The sequence below is a fragment of the Phascolarctos cinereus genome, unplaced genomic scaffold, assembly GCF_003287225.1.
Source record: "Phascolarctos cinereus isolate Bilbo 61053 unplaced genomic scaffold, phaCin_HiC Scaffold_4;HRSCAF=312, whole genome shotgun sequence".
Classification (NCBI taxonomy): domain Eukaryota; kingdom Metazoa; phylum Chordata; class Mammalia; order Diprotodontia; family Phascolarctidae; genus Phascolarctos; species Phascolarctos cinereus.
In genome coordinates this window covers 212163299-212181024 of record NW_027555847.1, presented here as the reverse complement: position 1 = coordinate 212181024, position 17726 = coordinate 212163299, and the positions used below count along the sequence as shown (strand labels likewise).

General features: G+C 38.9%; 1 pseudogene; it reads left to right on the top strand.

Annotated features, from left to right (window-relative positions):
* The first annotated feature begins 14207 nt into the window (after positions 1 to 14207).
* Positions 14208 to 14798, top strand: LOC110193522 (pancreatic progenitor cell differentiation and proliferation factor pseudogene; annotated as a pseudogene).
* Positions 14799 to 17726: the final 2928 nt, after the last annotated feature.

The window sequence follows — 17726 nt, the reverse complement described above, 5'->3', positions numbered from 1 at the left end:
TTGTGCTAGACCTAGAAATACAAGGCAGCCCCTGTCCTCAAAGAGTCTGCATTCATTCCTCTTCAGGCTGTGCTCTCTGGGACTTTCTATCCAACGCCCCAGAAATCTTTTCACCCTGGAGCTCATTCTGCCCTGAACTCACATGTTGGAAGTACCTCTCACTCTGATTGGCTGGTTCTTCCCAGGATCCCCGAGTGCAGGAGGAGGCCCAGGCCAGGCCAGACATGTCTTCATTTCCCCCAGGTTGCTCTCCTGACTCTCTCTTTTTTTAAATTTTTTTTTTAATTTTTAGGCAATTGGGGTTAAGTGACTTGACTAGGGTCACACAGCTAGTACGTGTCAAGTGTTTGGTCTGAGGTCCTCCTGACTTTAGGGCCCATGCTGTATCCACTGTGCCACCTAGCTGCCCCTCAGACTTTCTCTACAATGCTCCCAAGCATGTCTTCCTCCATTTCCGATCCCTTTTATGTATTGTCTCCTCCCATTAAAATACAGGCTTCTTGAGGGCAGGGATTGTCTTTTCTTGGCTTGTATTTGTATTCACAGCACTAAGCACAGAGCCTGTCACATTGAAGCACTTAAAATAGTACTTGTTGACTTGGCCTGGGCTAGGCTTAACATGGTATTGGGTGGGTGGGTGGGTGGGTGGGGATTCATAAAACAGCGTGTAAACTCACAAGTTTATACAAGGAAGGAAGAGGCACAAACAGCTAAAAGATCAGTAGGAGGTGACATGTGAACTATGGATTATGGGAGACAGAAGCAAGGACATGGGGGACATCCTCTGCAAAGGCAGAAAATGGAATATTTGGGGATTACAAGGAGATCACTTTGATAGGATCACACAAAGAAGAATAATGAAAAATAAGTCTGGAAAAATAGACTGGAGGTAAAGCATGAAAGGCTTTATGGTTTGTTTCTTTTTTAGGCAATTGGGGTTAAGTGACTTGCCCAGGGTCACACAGCTAGTAAGTGACAAGTGTTTGGTCTGAGGTCGCGTTTGAACTCAGGTCCTCCTGACTTCAGGGCCAGTGCTCTATCCACTGTGCTACCTAGCTGCCCCTCATGAAAGGCTTTAAATGCCAAGTGAAGGAATTTATGTTTTATCCTAGAGGCAAAAAGGAGCCCTTTACTTCAATTCTTCCAGTGATAGGAAGTTTATTTCTTTGAGCTTATTCCACTACTGTACATTTTAATCCTTTTATTCAATTTCTACTGGAGGTAAATTAAGGAAATCAATTTATCCACTCAAAAGATTTTGAAGTCATGTATTATTTTGATTTTAGACCCTTTAGATTTAGATTTTGTTCCTTTCTCGGCAATAATGTGCAATATTAGCTTTAATTGCTAATAGCCTGTAAAACTTAAAAAAAATATAGTCATCATATTTGTTGTTGTTCAGTCATGTCTGATTCTTCATGACCCCATTTGGGGTTTTCTTGGCAAATAAATGTACTGGAGTGGTTTGCCATTTACTAATCCAGATCATTTTACAGATGAGGAAACTGAGACAAACAGGGTTAGATGACTTGCCCAGGGTCACACAGCTAGCAGGTCTGAGGCCAGATTTGAACTCAGGAAGAGGAGTCTTCCTGACTCCATGCCTGGTACTCTATCCACTGTGCCACCTAGCTGCCTGTGATGTAGTAAGGAAATATTAACTTATATAAACTCCTGCTAGTTAAAAATGACAGCTTTCCAATAAACGTTTCTTTTCCTTTTTAAGCAATTGGAGTTAAGTGACTTGCCCAGGGTCACACAGCTAGTACGTGTCAAGTGTCTGGTCTGAGGTCACATTTGGACTCAGTTCCTCCTGACTCCAGGACCCATTGTCTATCCATTTCACCACTCAGCTGCCCCCAATAAACGTTTGTTTAGAAATGTACCTCCGTATTACATTAATATACAATGCTCCAGTTATGATTTACATAAGCTATTTTACTGGAGAAATGCATCTTTAGGAAATTATATTTATTTTAATGAAATGTGGCACCAAATGCAAGCTGCCAAGAAAGTCTCATGACTCACCCAAGAAGGTGTTTACAAAGGGAAGATTATGCAAAATAATTGCTGTGTTCACATGTTCTCTGATGAAACCCAAGTCTCATGCTGTGTGTCTGCAAAGAGATCTTATGGCAAATTCATTTAATCTATCGTTGGCTACACCAAGATACACTGTAACTAGAGACCAGCAAGGCACAGATGTCAACAGCAAGAAGAGTTAGCACTTCCTTTTCAGATTGCCCTGACTCTTGGGTCACATCCAATGATGGACTGATGCCTGGAAGTGCCCTCCACCAGGGAATTATGGTGAAAACACTTTTCCTTGCCATACAAAAGAGGTAGTTGCTTATGAAGTCAAAAAAAGAAATGTTTGGATCTTTTTTTTTTTCACTTCAAATAATCCTTACAGGAGCAGCTGGACAGAGTGTAAGGTGGGGTTAGGGGTAGAGGAAGGAAGACAGAATAAGTCTACAATTTCTCTTTCAAAGCAATGGGGGCAGAGGGCTTTGCTTCATGTGAGCCAGTCAAAGACTTAAATCATAAGACAAGTGCTTCCCAAAATGGAAAGTTTTCAAAGGAGGTAGTATCCCCTAAACAGAGCAGAGGAAACAATCCATTTAGTTCTACTGCGTGGCGGAGGTACTTGTTAGCATGTGCTACGCTCATATAAAGGGGCAGCTAGATGGTGCAGTGGATAGGGTGCTAGGCCTGGAGTCAGGAAGACTCATCTTCCTGTGTTCAAATCTGGCCTCAAACACTTACTAGCTGTGTGACCCTGGAGAAGTCACTTAACCCCATTTGCCTCAGTTTCTTCAATTGTAAAAAATGTCCTGGAGAAGGAAATGGCAAAGCACTCCAGTATCTCTGCTGAGAAAACCCCAAATGGGGTCACAAAGAGTCAAACACAACTGAAAATGTCTGAACAACAATACATATTCATGTATGGCTTAAAATGTATTTGACACAAATATATTCACACGTAAATGAGTCATGAAACTGGGTTATTCACTTAGGAAAGTAATGGACCGACAAGTGATTGGTGTAGCCAAACCACCTCAGTGCCCTTTAGCAGCTGCAGTGTTGAGTCCTTGGGCTAAGACACCTCCAGAAAGCCTCAAATGTCAACCTTCACATTTCTCCCCTCACTTGGGCTTTTGTCTTTGTGATTGGAGTTTTCTACATTTATGACATAGGGATGCATTCCTCCCTACTCCCACCCCCCACCGGAAATGGGGTAGGGGCCTCCTGACCTCATGCTTCAAAATGACTCTAAAAGAAGGGCCAAACCAAGATGCAGAGAATCAGAGGAAGACTCATATGAATTGATGTAAAATGAAGTAAGTTGAAACAGGAAAATAATTGTAGGAGAAGGCATCTCTTCTCCCTTCTTTGAAGAGCTGGGGATGGCGGCAGGGTAAGGGTGGAACACTACAAAATATCAGACTTTTTTTGAATGTATTGGTTGACTTTGCTGGACTGTTTTTCCTCCCGCCTTTTGATTCTTTGTTATTCCTGGAGGACTGGGAGGGAAAAGGGTTACTTTGGGGAATGTAGGTAATGTAAAAGCAAAATATATAAATAAAATTTATTTTTAAAAAAGGTCAAAACCTCTTTCTCACCTCAGCTCTAAAGGGAATACAGTATCTCTACCTCCACAAGGGCAAAAGTAATTCTCCATCTCCTCACTTCTATCAATAACACACAAGCTAGGACTGGCGGTGCCACATTTTTATAGAGTACAATCAAGATAGCATAGGAAAGGGGTTAGTCATGGTAGCTAAAGTGTGAGCCCCAGCTGCTTTTGGCTGGCAGCCCAGGAGGGTCAGGTCTCCAGTCTATGTCTCCCTCTCTCTCTTCCTCCTGTGCTAGCCAGGAAGAAGAGTGGCCTGGAAATGATTGACTCATAGTTAAACTGGGATTTAGGGACTTTGAGCTAACCCTTTAGCAGCTAGATGGAGGAAGCAGCACTCAGGTGACCACAAGGAATTCAAACTTCAACATGCCAGGCATTTATAGTAGTCTTTGGGCCATTCCCTTTATTTATCCTTCTCCAGTGCCTTCTTCAGCAACCCAGAGTTGAAGGAAAAAAAAAAGCCCAGAGAAGGGCTCATCTCTCTGACTCTTCATTCCAGCCCTACTCCTCTGTTTAGTTTAGTCAGACAGATTTTTTTTCTATGGCATCTTCCTCCTTCTGTGGTCTCTTTCTCTTTCCTATAATCCTTGTTAGGCCGAAGTCACAGCATTTCCTCCAAACTTGGGAATCTGGCTAAACCCACCTGTCCAGCAAGCAGGTCAGACTCCTTCCTCTAATTATCTCTATCCCCCTTGGGGCGTGGTCAAAGACAAGTTTTGCTGGGTTTGGAGTTCCAACTCCAGTTAGGGCCCTGGGGTCCCAAATGAGGCAAAGGTACTTTTGCTAAAATAATAATAACAATAACAACACCAGTGATAATAGTGACTAACATTTATATAGTGCTTTAAGGTTTGCAAAGTGTTTTACAATGCAAATATTTTCTCATTTTATCCTCACAACAATCCTAGGATAAAGGTTTTCTGGTCATTTCATTTTTTTTTTTTAGGCAATTGGGGTCACACAGCTAGTAAGTGTCAAATGTTTGGTCTGAGGCCACATTTGAACTCAGGTCCTCTTGATTTCAGGACCGGTGCTCTATCCACTGTGCCACCTAACTTCCCCCTCTGGTCATTTCATTTAACAAACATTTATCAAACATCTCTTAATAATAATAGGCAGCATTTATATGTTGCTTTAAGGTTTGCAAAGTGCTTTACATATAATCTCATTTGATCCTCATAATAACACTATGTGGTAGGTGCTATTATTACCACCATTTTACAGATGAGGATGCTGAGGTTCAGAGAGGTTAAGTGACTTGCCCAGAATCACACAGCTAGTAAGTGTCTGAGGCAGGATCTGAACCCAGGTTTTCTGAGCATTCTATATACTTCAAGACCTAAGCTGTCTCTTACCTGCAAGGCACTGGAGATACAAAGATGGAAAACAACACAGTCCTTGCCCTCAGCTTATGCCATAGGTACAGTGCATTTCTTCAAAATTTCAATGACTATCATGTTGTCATGTGGAAAAGTCATTAGGCTTGTTATGCTTGTCCCTAAAGTGCAGAAAGGACTAGGAGCAATGGGTGAAAGTGGGAGAAGCAAATTTAGCTTAGATATAAGGGAAAGATTTCCTAAGGATTGGAGTTACGTAAAATGCAAAATACTGCCTTGTGAATTTCTCCCTTATTGGAGGTCTCTAAGCAAATTCTGGATGATCATCAGCCAGGCATATGATGAAAAGAGTTCTTGTTCAAATACACTTAAATTAGATAGCTTCTCAGTTTCCTTTCAAATTTCAGATTCTGATTCTCTGAGTCTGTAAATGAAAGAATCCTTCGTTTCCTAATTTGGGGTTTCACTTAACCAGTACAGACTGCAAACTTTCTACTACAGTGTAGTAACTGCTCAACAAGAGATATCATGGTCACAGATTCATTAGTCTATGGCCAACGTGGTGACTAATCTCTGCATTCAGCTAGGTTGGTCCTTTTTTTCAGCTCAGTTGTTTTTCATTTGTGTGCCGACTTTTCATGACCCCATTTAGGGTTTTCTTGGCAGAGATATTGGAATGATTTGTCATTTCTTTCTCCAGTTTATTTTACAGATGTGGAAACTGAGGCAACCAAAGTTAAGTGACTTCCCCATAGTCACATAGCTAGTAAGTATTTGAGACTGGATTTAAGTGATGAAGATGCATCTTCTTGACTTGGCACTCTATCCATGGCACCATTTAGCTGCTTTAGAAAAGAGATATATCTTGCATTGCTTGTTCCAGATGATATGTATACAGTTCAGTGTGATATAAGGTAAGGATTTATGGAGATGAGGGAGAGGTGCCAACTAAGTATCCTAGGAAAATCTGAGGAAAGAGGGAAGTCATTCAATTGGGGAATAGTGAAAACTACACCAATGAGGAGACACCCTTACTGGACCTTAAAGGAAGAGGAAGATTTCTGTATAAGGGGAGGTGTTCCTTCTTAGAAGGCTAAGGTTCTGCCTATTCAACTTACTTTGATCAATGTCCAACATGACACCGTATCACAGAACATTTGACAAATTTTTTTTTGATAAGAGTGATGATTTCTTCATAATTCTCAGCCAACCAATTGATCAAACAAATGAATGTTTGTGTTTCCATGTCTCTGTCAGAAGTGGGGTTGTTGGATTGGAACTTGGTACCTGATTGCCCTTGAGTTTGCCAACACCAGCAATAAAGCTCACTGGAAGAATATTTATGGTTTTGTCTGGAAAACTCTCTTAAGTGTAGCAAAGGTAAGAGGGAAGGTTCAGAATTTGAATTTGGTGCCCCGAAGTCCTGAGTCTATAGGACTCAGAGTCCTGCCAGAAAAGGATTGGTGCTTTTAGAACAATGCTGTGTTAACTAATCCCTGGATAGAGGCAACATGTTGTGGCGGTAGTTGGAGTTGTGATGGCTGGATTTGGAGTCAGGTAGACCTGGATTCAAAGCCTGCCCCTGACACTTATAAGCCTTGTGACCTGGGACAAACCACTTTAAGCCTGTCCTTCAGGCTGTTTCTTAGGACTTATCTTTTAAATCAAAAAGTGATAATGACCTCTGTTGGTGGATGGATTTCCCATGCAAGCAGCTCCCTACAATGCTGAAATCAAAGATTCTTCAGGTATACCTTAGGACTTCTGAAGGGAGAAATGAACTTTTCTATTATACTAAATAGTTTACCCTTTGGGATCAAAGTCATCTTTAGGCAAAATCATCCAATGGTTGAAATTTATTTTTAGAGTTACTCCATCCTCCTTCCATTGCTCTTCCTTTTTGTTCCCCCTCTGCTTTTCCCTGAGCTCATGTACTGCCCCGTGGCTGTTCAGACACTTCCTGAATTCTCTCCTCCCCCCTCCCCTCCCCATTCACTTTAGAGTCCTTCAGTACTCTAGTCTTTCCTCTCCCCGATAGCTCACAGGAAAATTTCCCTGGTGTATTTCTCATTTCTTCAGCTAGGGCCTGACTAGATACCTGGAGCTAATATGATATATAGTAAATTCATGCTGATTGCTTAATAATAATGATGATGATGATAATAGCTAGTCAGTGTGATTTCACATCCATTATCTCATTTTATCCTTTCTACATCTTACCTATGAGGTAAGGAGTGAAAATGTTATTAACCAATTTTGCAGATGAAGAAACTGAAACTCAATTAGGCTATGTGACTTGTTTGGAGAAATAGAGGTAAGAAGTGGCAGAGCCGAAATTAAAAATTGAAGTCTGATAACTCCTACATATGTATGTATGTGTATGTGTGTGTGTATATATATATATATATATACACACATACATACATATATTATATATATATTATACACACACATATACACAGGTATACATACATATATAGAGAGAAATTATATAACTACTATACATCATTATATAAGTTATATATTGTAACTGCATTTTTCATATTACTGTATTGCTTTTAGTACCATATTACCCTTTCTAGGCAAACTAGTTCTACTTTAGCAGGTTATTCAGGGCACCTTCTTTAATGGTGGAGCTTCCAAGAATAGTGGTAGGCCAGTAAAAAAAAGTAACTGAGTAAAGGGGTCTTGTTCCATTTCTCAGATCAAATTTTCATTCATTCATATATACATTAAATAAACATTACTTGAGCATCCACTATGTGTAAAACACTCTTCTAGGCACTGTGGGGAATACTCAAAAGAGTAAGAAATATTCTCTGCCCTGCAGGAGCTTACAATTTAATAGGAAAAATAAAATGTACAGTGAAATGAGCACTGGATTTGGAAGGCAGTTAGGGGGTGCAGTGAGTAGAAGTACTTGACCCCAAATCAAGAAAACCTAAGTTTGAATTCTGTCCCAGACACTAACTAGCTGTGTGACTTGGCACAAATGAGTTAATAATCTTTTTTGCCTTAGTTTTCCCATCTATAAGATCATTATAATAATAGCACCTACCTCCCAGGATTGTTGTGAGGATTGAATGAGATAATATTTGTAAAGCATTTTATAAACCTTCAAGCACTATATAAATGTAAGCTATTATCATTATTAATAATCATCATCAGAGGACCTGTGTTCAAATGCTGGCTGTGCCTTGAATACTACATCACTCAGGCAGTGGCAATCTTGATTTCAACTTAAGTGTTTAACTTAGAATCAGTCAATAAAATCAATAAGCATTTATTAAGCACCTGCTATGAGCTAGGCATTATGTACTAAGTACTGTTGATTAGAAAAGTAAAACAGTCACTGCTCAAGGAGTTCATAGTCTAATGGGGATCAATATGGAAACAACTATGTACAGGATAAATTAGAGATAAGCAAGAGAGGAGAGAATTAAGGATATTAGGAAAGGTTTCCTGGAGTTTTTAGCTGCCTTTTGAAGGAAAACTAGGGAAGCCAGGGATGCTTTAAATTCCAGACTTTTCCCACTGTACTATGCGACCAGAATACAGAGGTCTTTTTTTATTCCTCCGTGAATATAAGACTTTGCTTTCCATATTTGAGACTAGAATTCAGATAAACCAAGGGTGGGGGAAAAAAAGGAAGTCAATAGAGATAAGGTTGGTACCTAAGGGTTTTCTAGTGATAATATTAGTAAGTCACATTGACATAGTACATTTGTGGTTTGCAAAAAACTTTTCTAACAGCCTTGTGAAGTAGATAGTAGAGGTATTATTCTCAGAGTTTTACTGCTGAGGCTACTAAGTGGTAAGGTAGCTGGCTTATTGTCACACATGCAATTAAGTATCAGAGTCAGGATGTAGCTCATTGTCACACATGAATTTCAGCGTCAGAGCCAGGATGTGAACTCAGGTTTCTGACTCTGAATGCTGTTTCCATTAGGCAAGAGAAAGTTTTCTGAGCAAGGCAGGGGCAGGTTTCTGGGTCTGCTTCAGGAAGATTACTCTAGCAGACATAGACCACCTTCCCTAATCATGCCTATTTTTGAAACTGCTTTTTTTTTCCACCTTGGGGCTCTGAACCCTACCCTTACTGGCTCCCTTTCTCCCTATGACCTTACCTTATCTAGATTCAGTTCCCAAATATGTAGGGCATGACTGTTCTCACTATTTGGGGAAAAAAAAACCCAATCAAAAAACAAAAACCTCCATCTCATGTGCCTAACCACACAGAGACTAGGTCAGATCCAGAGATAAGGAGCCCTGAACCCACAGCAACCAGAGATAAGAAAAGAATCTGGCCTTTTTCCTTCATGTGGAAATGGGAAAAGATTGTGAGCCTTTGTGTTCTCAAGGATACTCAAGGGCATGTCACCACACCCACCTTTTGATATGGCCTGGACAATTATAGGGAGAATTGCAAAATGATTTTCATGCAATTATAGTGAAAAAAAATAAGCTTAAATTATTTGAAGATGAAACCACAGTTAATTGAAGGGAAAGGTGGTATAATGCCTAACATTCATTTTTTTCATATTAAAAATTATTTTCCTCCCCAGTGTAGCGCTTCTCCCTTTCTCTTTTACATTACCCTCTGTTCCCCACATCCGTTCTCCCCAGTATGGGAATCATGAGCCATGATCCAATCAACTCTGGTATTATTTCTGGATGAGGTGTGTCATCGGCTGGCCCCACTCACTATCCCTGTAACTTTCTGACCAAAGTGCACCTTCCTAGGCACTGCTTTCCCCCATTATACAATAAGCTACAGAGTATGTCTGTTTTTCAATTTGTATCCCTAGCACTTAGCACAGTGCTTACTTGGTTCATAGTAAGTGCTTAATAAATGCTTTTTAAATTCTTCATTGGTTCATTCAGGTTTCTACTTGGGTTGCTTTCCAGAAATCACCAGGTGTTTGGGAGGGGTTTCAGTTTGTTATAAATAAGCCCACCAAGCCCCTCCCTAAGTAGAGCAAGGCTCAGTTCCTGGCCAATAATGAAACTACGGTCCAGAGTGAAAGAAGAATCGTTTACTACGTTTTTTGCAAGAAGCAGGTGCGTTCCCTGCAACAAGAGAAATGCGTTGATAAAGAAGCGGGAGCAAGCTTTTTAACCTTAGCTTTCGCCCAGTGCAGCCCCTCCCTTCAGAGCTCAGACTGGTCCGAACTCTTCCAGGTTACAATCTTCTGGAAACCACCCATCCCATGTTCCTCCTTGACATGTTTCTCCTCCCTCATCATGTGTCCCATGTTATGTAAATCAGCAAAGTTCCCTCCTTGGGGTATGTCAGATAATATGTATGAGGCTAATTAAGCATGCATGTTAGCAAAAACTTGGTGACGGTCCCTTTGATCCTGACCAGTTTGAGCCCGTTTCAGCCTGGGCCCCCTCTATCAGAAAGTTTGCAGCATCCTCTTCTAAAAGCTGATTGGTTGGTGGTGCTCACACCACCCCAACACTGCAACATCCTATGGAAACCTAACTTCTTAGTATTATTATTTCTCACAAGTTCTATCCCTTTTATTCGTGCTTTCTTGTGCTTAGATGATGAGTTTGCTTTTTTTCTTCCCTCTGAAAACCTTGCCCTCTAGTAATACTTTATTCATTCTCCATCAGCAGCTCTGCTTGGTTTCCACTCCAAGCACACTATGCTGGCAGCTCAGGGTACACGCTGCTTTTTAGCTTCCTTTGTGTATTGTCTTCTCCAATTAGGTTTAAGCTCCTTGAGGGCAGAGAGTGTTTTTGTGTGTGTTTGAATCCTCAGAGCACAAAGTAGGCACTCAATAGATGTTTATTGACTATTGACTCCCAAAGGAAAAGGTCTAACACCTTATTGGAGCTAGGTTCAAATATTTGGGATCTAAGAAGCACTGCGTTTGAAAAGTACATGAATCAATCTATAGCCATCTTTAGAAAGTGCCAGAGAGTTCCACGAAGCAATCAACTCTAAATAAATTACCTGATGGGTAAACAGCGGAATTGTTCCAGGCCTTCCCCATCCAGAATCAAATGGGATGCCATGCAGAAATAACCACGAATACAGCCAGGCCTCATTGGAGAACCTTTCATCTGAGGATCTTGTGGGGAGATGGGAATAATCAGGTAACCAGGACCAGACGTTTTAAACCAAAGCACAGTTTATTGAATTTGCCTGTAAAGGTAACTCTGTCATACAAATAAAGTCACACCATTCAGGGAGAGAGCAATGTTTTTATAGAGCCAGAGAGGACTAGGGATGGAGTATGTGTTTCTAGGACCTTGGGGAAGATCTTATTTCATACCTCTTTGTCCATCGAACCCAGGACATTGCAGTTAAGCAGTTGGGGTGCAAAACAGGACATGTTGATACTTTATTCCAGGTTGGTCAGGGAACATGATGAGGGGGCATTAGCAGGTGACAGAATGAAGGGGTCAGGATCCATAATTCCTCTCTCTTTGTGTTATAGAAGCACGATATCCTGACAAAGAGCCATGGATCATATTCTTTTTTTTAATCTTTATTTTTAAATTAATTTTTAATTAATTAATATTAAAATATTAATAGTTTCCTCCAACACATGTAAAATAAGTCTAACATTTAAAAATAATATTTTATTTTCCCCCAATTACATGAAAAGACAATTTTAAACATTAAATTTTTTAAGATTTTGAGTTCAAATTTTTTCCCTCCCTCCCTTAGCACCTCTTTTCTAAGATGGTAAGCTATTTGATATAGATTATATATGTGCAATCATAACATTTGTTTTTTAAAATTTTCTTTCTCTGTTTAAAATTCTCTTTTCCCCTCCTTTCCCCTCCCTCCCCTCCCCCCTCATTGAGAAGATAAGCAATTTGATATAGGTTAAACATTTGCAGTCATGCAAAATATATTTCTATATTAGTCATGTTATGAAAGAAAACACAGACCAAAAATCCCCCAAGAAAAATACAGTTAAAAAAAAGTATGCTTCGATCTGCATTCAGACTCATTAGTTTTTTCTCTGGAAATGGATAGCATTTTTCATCTAAGTCCTTCTGAATTGTCTTGGATTATTGTGTTGCTGAGAATAGCTAAGTCTTTCACAGGTAGCCATTGTATAATATTGCAGTCACCATGTATACTGTTCTCCTGGTTCTGCTCACTTCAATTTGCATGAGTTCATATAAGTCTTTCCAGGTTTTTCTGAGAGCCCTTGTATCATATTCTTGCAAGTGGGCTGGGGTTACATGAAATGGTCAGAGGTGCCTGTGGAAGTTAGGGTTTCCAAAGATCTGACAATCACAGAGTAGCTGGGGATCCAAAAGCTGCAGTGGTCAGCCATCCTGAGGAGAGAATGAAGAGCCCTTTTAGTCTCAGGGGGCTGTAAGTCAAGGGACTTAAACTTATACTAGGAAACAATTACACTACGGCCATGAACATCATAAAACATTATAATCCCATGTTTCCTTCAATGTCATAAAAGTTGAACAAACTTAGTGAAACAAAAGTCATAATCTCATACATCCCTTAAGGAGACACACCTTATGAAGCAGATTCTATAGGTAAACTAAATCAGGTTACAGATTAAATGCTAATTAAAATAATTATTTATATAACTAAAATATTAATTTAAAGGGTTCACAATGGACTAGTTGAGAAGGAAGATTTGCATATCATCAGTTAGCTAGGGTAGCTGACAAATAACTAAATCACTTTAAGAAGCTCAAACTTCTCTTTCGCTCCTATTTGAAGGAATGTCAAACAGTTAACCTTATTATTTTAAGTTTTGGCCAGGTCTAATATAAGTAGAAGATAGGCTTTCAGTTGACCAAAAGTTGCAGGAGGAATGGCCCTGATTCTCAAACAATAAATAAAAGGAATTTAGGTATACCTCTCTTACAGATAAATATAAATGTCATGAAACATTAAACGCAAAATAATACAATAATAGTCATCAATATTATATAACATCAAGGCTTCTTGTTCCCAGTAACCCACTCCCAATGTCCATTTTGAGTCCCACTTGTGCTCATCTGCTCCTTAGAAACTTCTTCCCTTGGAAATTCTAGAATAGGCCTCATTCTTACAGCAGCTCTGCAGTGGGCTTTTCCTAGAAGATCTACTTCTCTGGTTCCAAATCACTTGTAGTGATTCCCTATTTTATACTGCTAAAATCTGCCAGTAACCGAGACTCAGTAAAATTTAATAGTACAGCCTCCTAAATTTGCTTCTCCAGTAACTAGTTCATATGGTGAAAACCAGTTCAAACCTTATGGAGCTAATCCTATTAACAACAGAACTATAGAACATCAAATTAGAAACCTGTAATTGACCTGAAAATTCAGAGAATTTCAGTTTTTACATACCATTTGCTCATACTATCTTTACCCTGTACCTGACACGGACAATGCTGTCTGCAGGCTGAAGGAATTTTAAAAAGGACCTATGAAGGCCTGACTTGGAAAATGAGCCCTTCTGCCTCTTAATATTATCAGAGAGACACTTCAAAATAGGAACAGAACATGATTTTAAAATTTATTTATGATTATTAATATAATTTCACATGTAAAATCCCTAATCTAATTTTGAGGACTTACTACTAAACCATACTCAAAGCCTGTATAGCTCATTAGAAACCTTTGGAAGCCAACCATATATGTATCCTAGGTCTTAGAAAACAGTCTAGTCTTATTCTTTTCTCAACGTTTACTACTTCATCCAAATTATAAACTTGTCCAAAGAATTATAAAACTATGTATACCCTTTGACCCAGCAATAGCCCTATTCAGTCTGTTTCCCAAGGTGATCAGAGAAAAATGAAAAGATCCTATATGTTCTCAAATATTTATAGCAGCTCTTGCTTTTTCTTTTTTTAAACAGTATTTTATTTTTTCTAATTGCATGTAAAGACAATTTTTAATATTCTTTAAAAAAAATTGAGTCTCAAATTTTTCTTCCTCTCTCCCCTCCCTGCTCTCTAAAATGATAAGCAATTTGATGTGGGTTATAGATGTGCAATCATGTAAAATAAACTTCCATATTAGTCATGTTGTGAGAGAAGAGACACACCAAATTGAAAAAAAAAACAAAAAAATTAAAAAAGTGATAATAGTATGATTTGATCTGTATTCAGACTCCATTTAGTTCTTTCTCTGCGTATGAATAGCATTTTCCATCATAAGTCCTTTGGAATTGTCTTTGATCATTGCTTTTTTGAAAAGAGTTAAGTTATCAAAGCCAAAGAACTCTCTCATTTTCATTGCCGTGGAGTATCCTTCCGTAATCTCCTTTACAAATGGGCTCTGTGGCCTAGCGCCCCCTTCCCCCGAGCCGGGTCATCCGCGATCGTCCGCCGCAGCCCACTGTCTGACAGGGGCTGCTCGGGAGCCGCCACTAAGGTTTACATCATCACAATAAGAACAAACAACATGGCAGCAATCCCGTCCAGCGGTTCACTCGTAGCAACCCACGACTACTGCCGAAGGCGTCTGGGTTCCACTTCCAGCAACAGCTCCTGTGGAAGTGCTGAGTATTCTGGGGAAGTGATCCCCCATCATCCTGGTCTTCCCAGATCAGACAGGCCACTGGTGGGCAAGCTTCTTCTTCGGGAAGTCGAGTCATCCATTCATAACAACTGTAATGGAATCCCCAGAGCACTCAGGAACTTTCCAGGTTGCTCATGGTACGATCACCTGTGACCTGGCTCAGGAGGCCACGAGGAAGCGGCATGTCAGCGAGCCCAGCGAGCCCAGCACTGGGCCTTCTGCATGAGCAGCAGCACCCTCCTTGCTGCTCCCCCCCCTTCTGAAGTGTGCTAGGCATCAGAGCCCATTTCCCCCTTCCCTCCCCTCCCCTCCTCTTCCCCCCCTTCTCTCTCCCACCTATTCCCTTAGAATAGACAGGCTGCTTAAGTGTAGAAGTAGTTGTTGTGCGCGTGTGTTTTTTTTTTTAAGGAAAACAAAAGCAAAACACCAAAAAATAGTAAAAGAAACCACACTGTTATTGTTTGGTTTTTTTACTATCTGAATCACGTATGTGCTTTCCAGCAGCCTCAGTAACCTGTTTACTTTGCACTCAAAGGAAACTAATAAACTTTGAGCAGCCTTAAAAAAAAAAAGAGTTGTTACTCATAGTTGATCATCACATAATGTATGGCAGCTCTCTTTGTGGTAGCAAAGAACTGGAAATTGAGAGAATGTTCATCAGCTGGGGAATGGCTAAACATGTTGTGGAATATGATCATGTTGCAATACTATTGTCTTCTAAGAAATGATGAAAATAATAATAATAAAAAAAGAAATGATGAGCTGGTTGATTTTAGAAAGACTTGCATGACATAACAAAAAGTAAAATGATCATAACCAAGAAAACATTGTATACAGCAACAGCAGTATCATTTGAAGAATAATTGTGAACAACCAAGTTATTCTGAGTACTATAAATACTCAAATCAACTATAAAGGACCTACCTCCAGAGAAAGAACTGATAAATTGAAGTAAGCATATTGTGGTTTTATATGTATTTTATAAATGGGTGTCAAATGATGGCTTTTTCTAATGTGGGATGGGGTGGGAAGAAGGAAGACTTAAAATTTAACAAAAAATAAATTAAATTTAAAAATTGTAAACATTAACATTTCCATCTATCCCCCTCTTTTGAGAATATATGTTATCTTTATATCATCCTGAAAGAATGTGATACTATAAGGACCTACTCTTATACATGAATATATAACTATTAGCAAGGAGATGGCAAACCTAAGAACTTATTCACTGTGATGATTGAACATTTCTGAAAGAGTTTCTGGGTAAATTATAATCAGTTTTATTAACTAAATCTAGAAATCAGTCCAAAACATAGGCTTATTGTTCCCCTCAGTGAGCAAAGAGACAGAGCTTGTCTTTGGAAAGGGGGTGTACCTGAGGGTAGAAATCAAAACTGATTGGTTAACAAGTAATGAGAGAATGAATATTATAATGAGAAGTAGGCTTATTCCAATGAGGGTTATAGGGTACTGACACTGAACACTCAGATCTGGTGAAAGAGAATTATTTGTATCCATATTACCCATCTGACAAACGGGAGAATTCACATTTTCCCAGATCTCTCTGAATAAAGATAATGAGCAGGAATCCACCAATTCACCTAAACTTAGAATTTCTTTATTCTCTTTGATTAGATCTTAGCCTTCTTGGCTGGGTAAATCTTACCCAAGATTTCCCACAATGGTTGATTTCTGGATGAGGAAGTAGAAAACCCTGTAGTTCTAATTTAATGATTGGCTATTAATATATGAAAGAAATAATCATTTCTTTCATCACTTAATTGCTTGGGATATAGAGTTGACCACAGATGCAGATTAAAAATAGTAAGATCTTTCATGCTTGCATGCTACCACAGTAACTCAGAGATGTTTCAGTATTTATCTATCAATTAATAGATTTAATATTGCAATGACAAAAACTTGTACTATTCACCTGCCCTGATTATACAAATTTGCTATAAAAGGAAAAAGGAGGGACATGTGACAACTGTCCTGTCAAGTGCACAGTCTGACCCAATATAAGCATGACAGGGAAAAACAAAGAACTCCTCAAGCTCTGTTCGATTCCAGGTAAAAGTCAAAGATAACAGCCAATAATACAACAAAGTTTCACATTATTCACAAGGTATCATGACTAAGCTCAGAATTAACCAAGTGGGAAAATTTCCTATTCAGAAAGGGAATAGAACAATGGGGAAACTATGTCAAGAGGATCTTACCTTTACCTCTGAAAGGGTGGCCCTTCAACTTTTCCTAGGCACAGACCTCTACTTGTAGTAGATCTCAGACTGCACTCACTCTGGGAAGCACATAGCATTTCCCTTGCATGGTAGACTATAGCTCAATGACAATTCAGACAACCATGTCTGAAATCAAAACTCAGAATAATGTTAAATTATAGTCCCAAGATATCTTACCTCAGATAGCAAAATTTCATTAATCATAGCTTAGGGCTAGGTTATTATTGTTGCTTTCAAATTGCAGTAGTCATTAACAAAAAGCACAAAGTTTAAATCCATCCTGAAGCAGAAATCAAGTATTTAGAAATTAAGAGTGACCACATTCTGGAGTCCCATACACACAGTGGATGCAAAAACCCCAGAAAAATTCTGGCTACTGTAAACTTTCAGACTAACAGATACTTGTATTACCTGTTAACCTCTAAAACAAAATAAAATCTCTAAATCTAAGTCCTATTGTTACTAAGTTGGCTCAAAGATGTATTATAATTATATTATATATATATATTATATATATATATTATATATATATTATATAATTAACAGGTAAAATTTCATAATGTTCATAGGTGATGGCAAAACAATCTATCAGACAGAACTTACTCTTTACTATAAGTAAAGTCCTTCCCCTTTGCCTGGGAGTGGTCTTAGTCCCTCATCAAACCATTCCATTATTTTTGCAGCTTCTTTCATAGGGTTAATGAAGTTGCCCAAATAGAAAGTCCCAAGGAACCTCACAGATAAGGACAGCCTAAGAGGTCTATGGTACTCTTTTCCCAAAAAGGAAGTTATTATTATTAGAATAGAATAGAATAGAATAGAATAGAATAGAATAGAATAGAATAGAATAGAATAGAATAGAATAGAATAGGATAGGATATAACAATATTTAATAATATATAATATAACATAATATAATAACAGGAAGATATTATTATCCATTTTAAAGCAAAATATACCCAATTAAATATCATACAGTTTTAAACTTAGTGACCACATTCT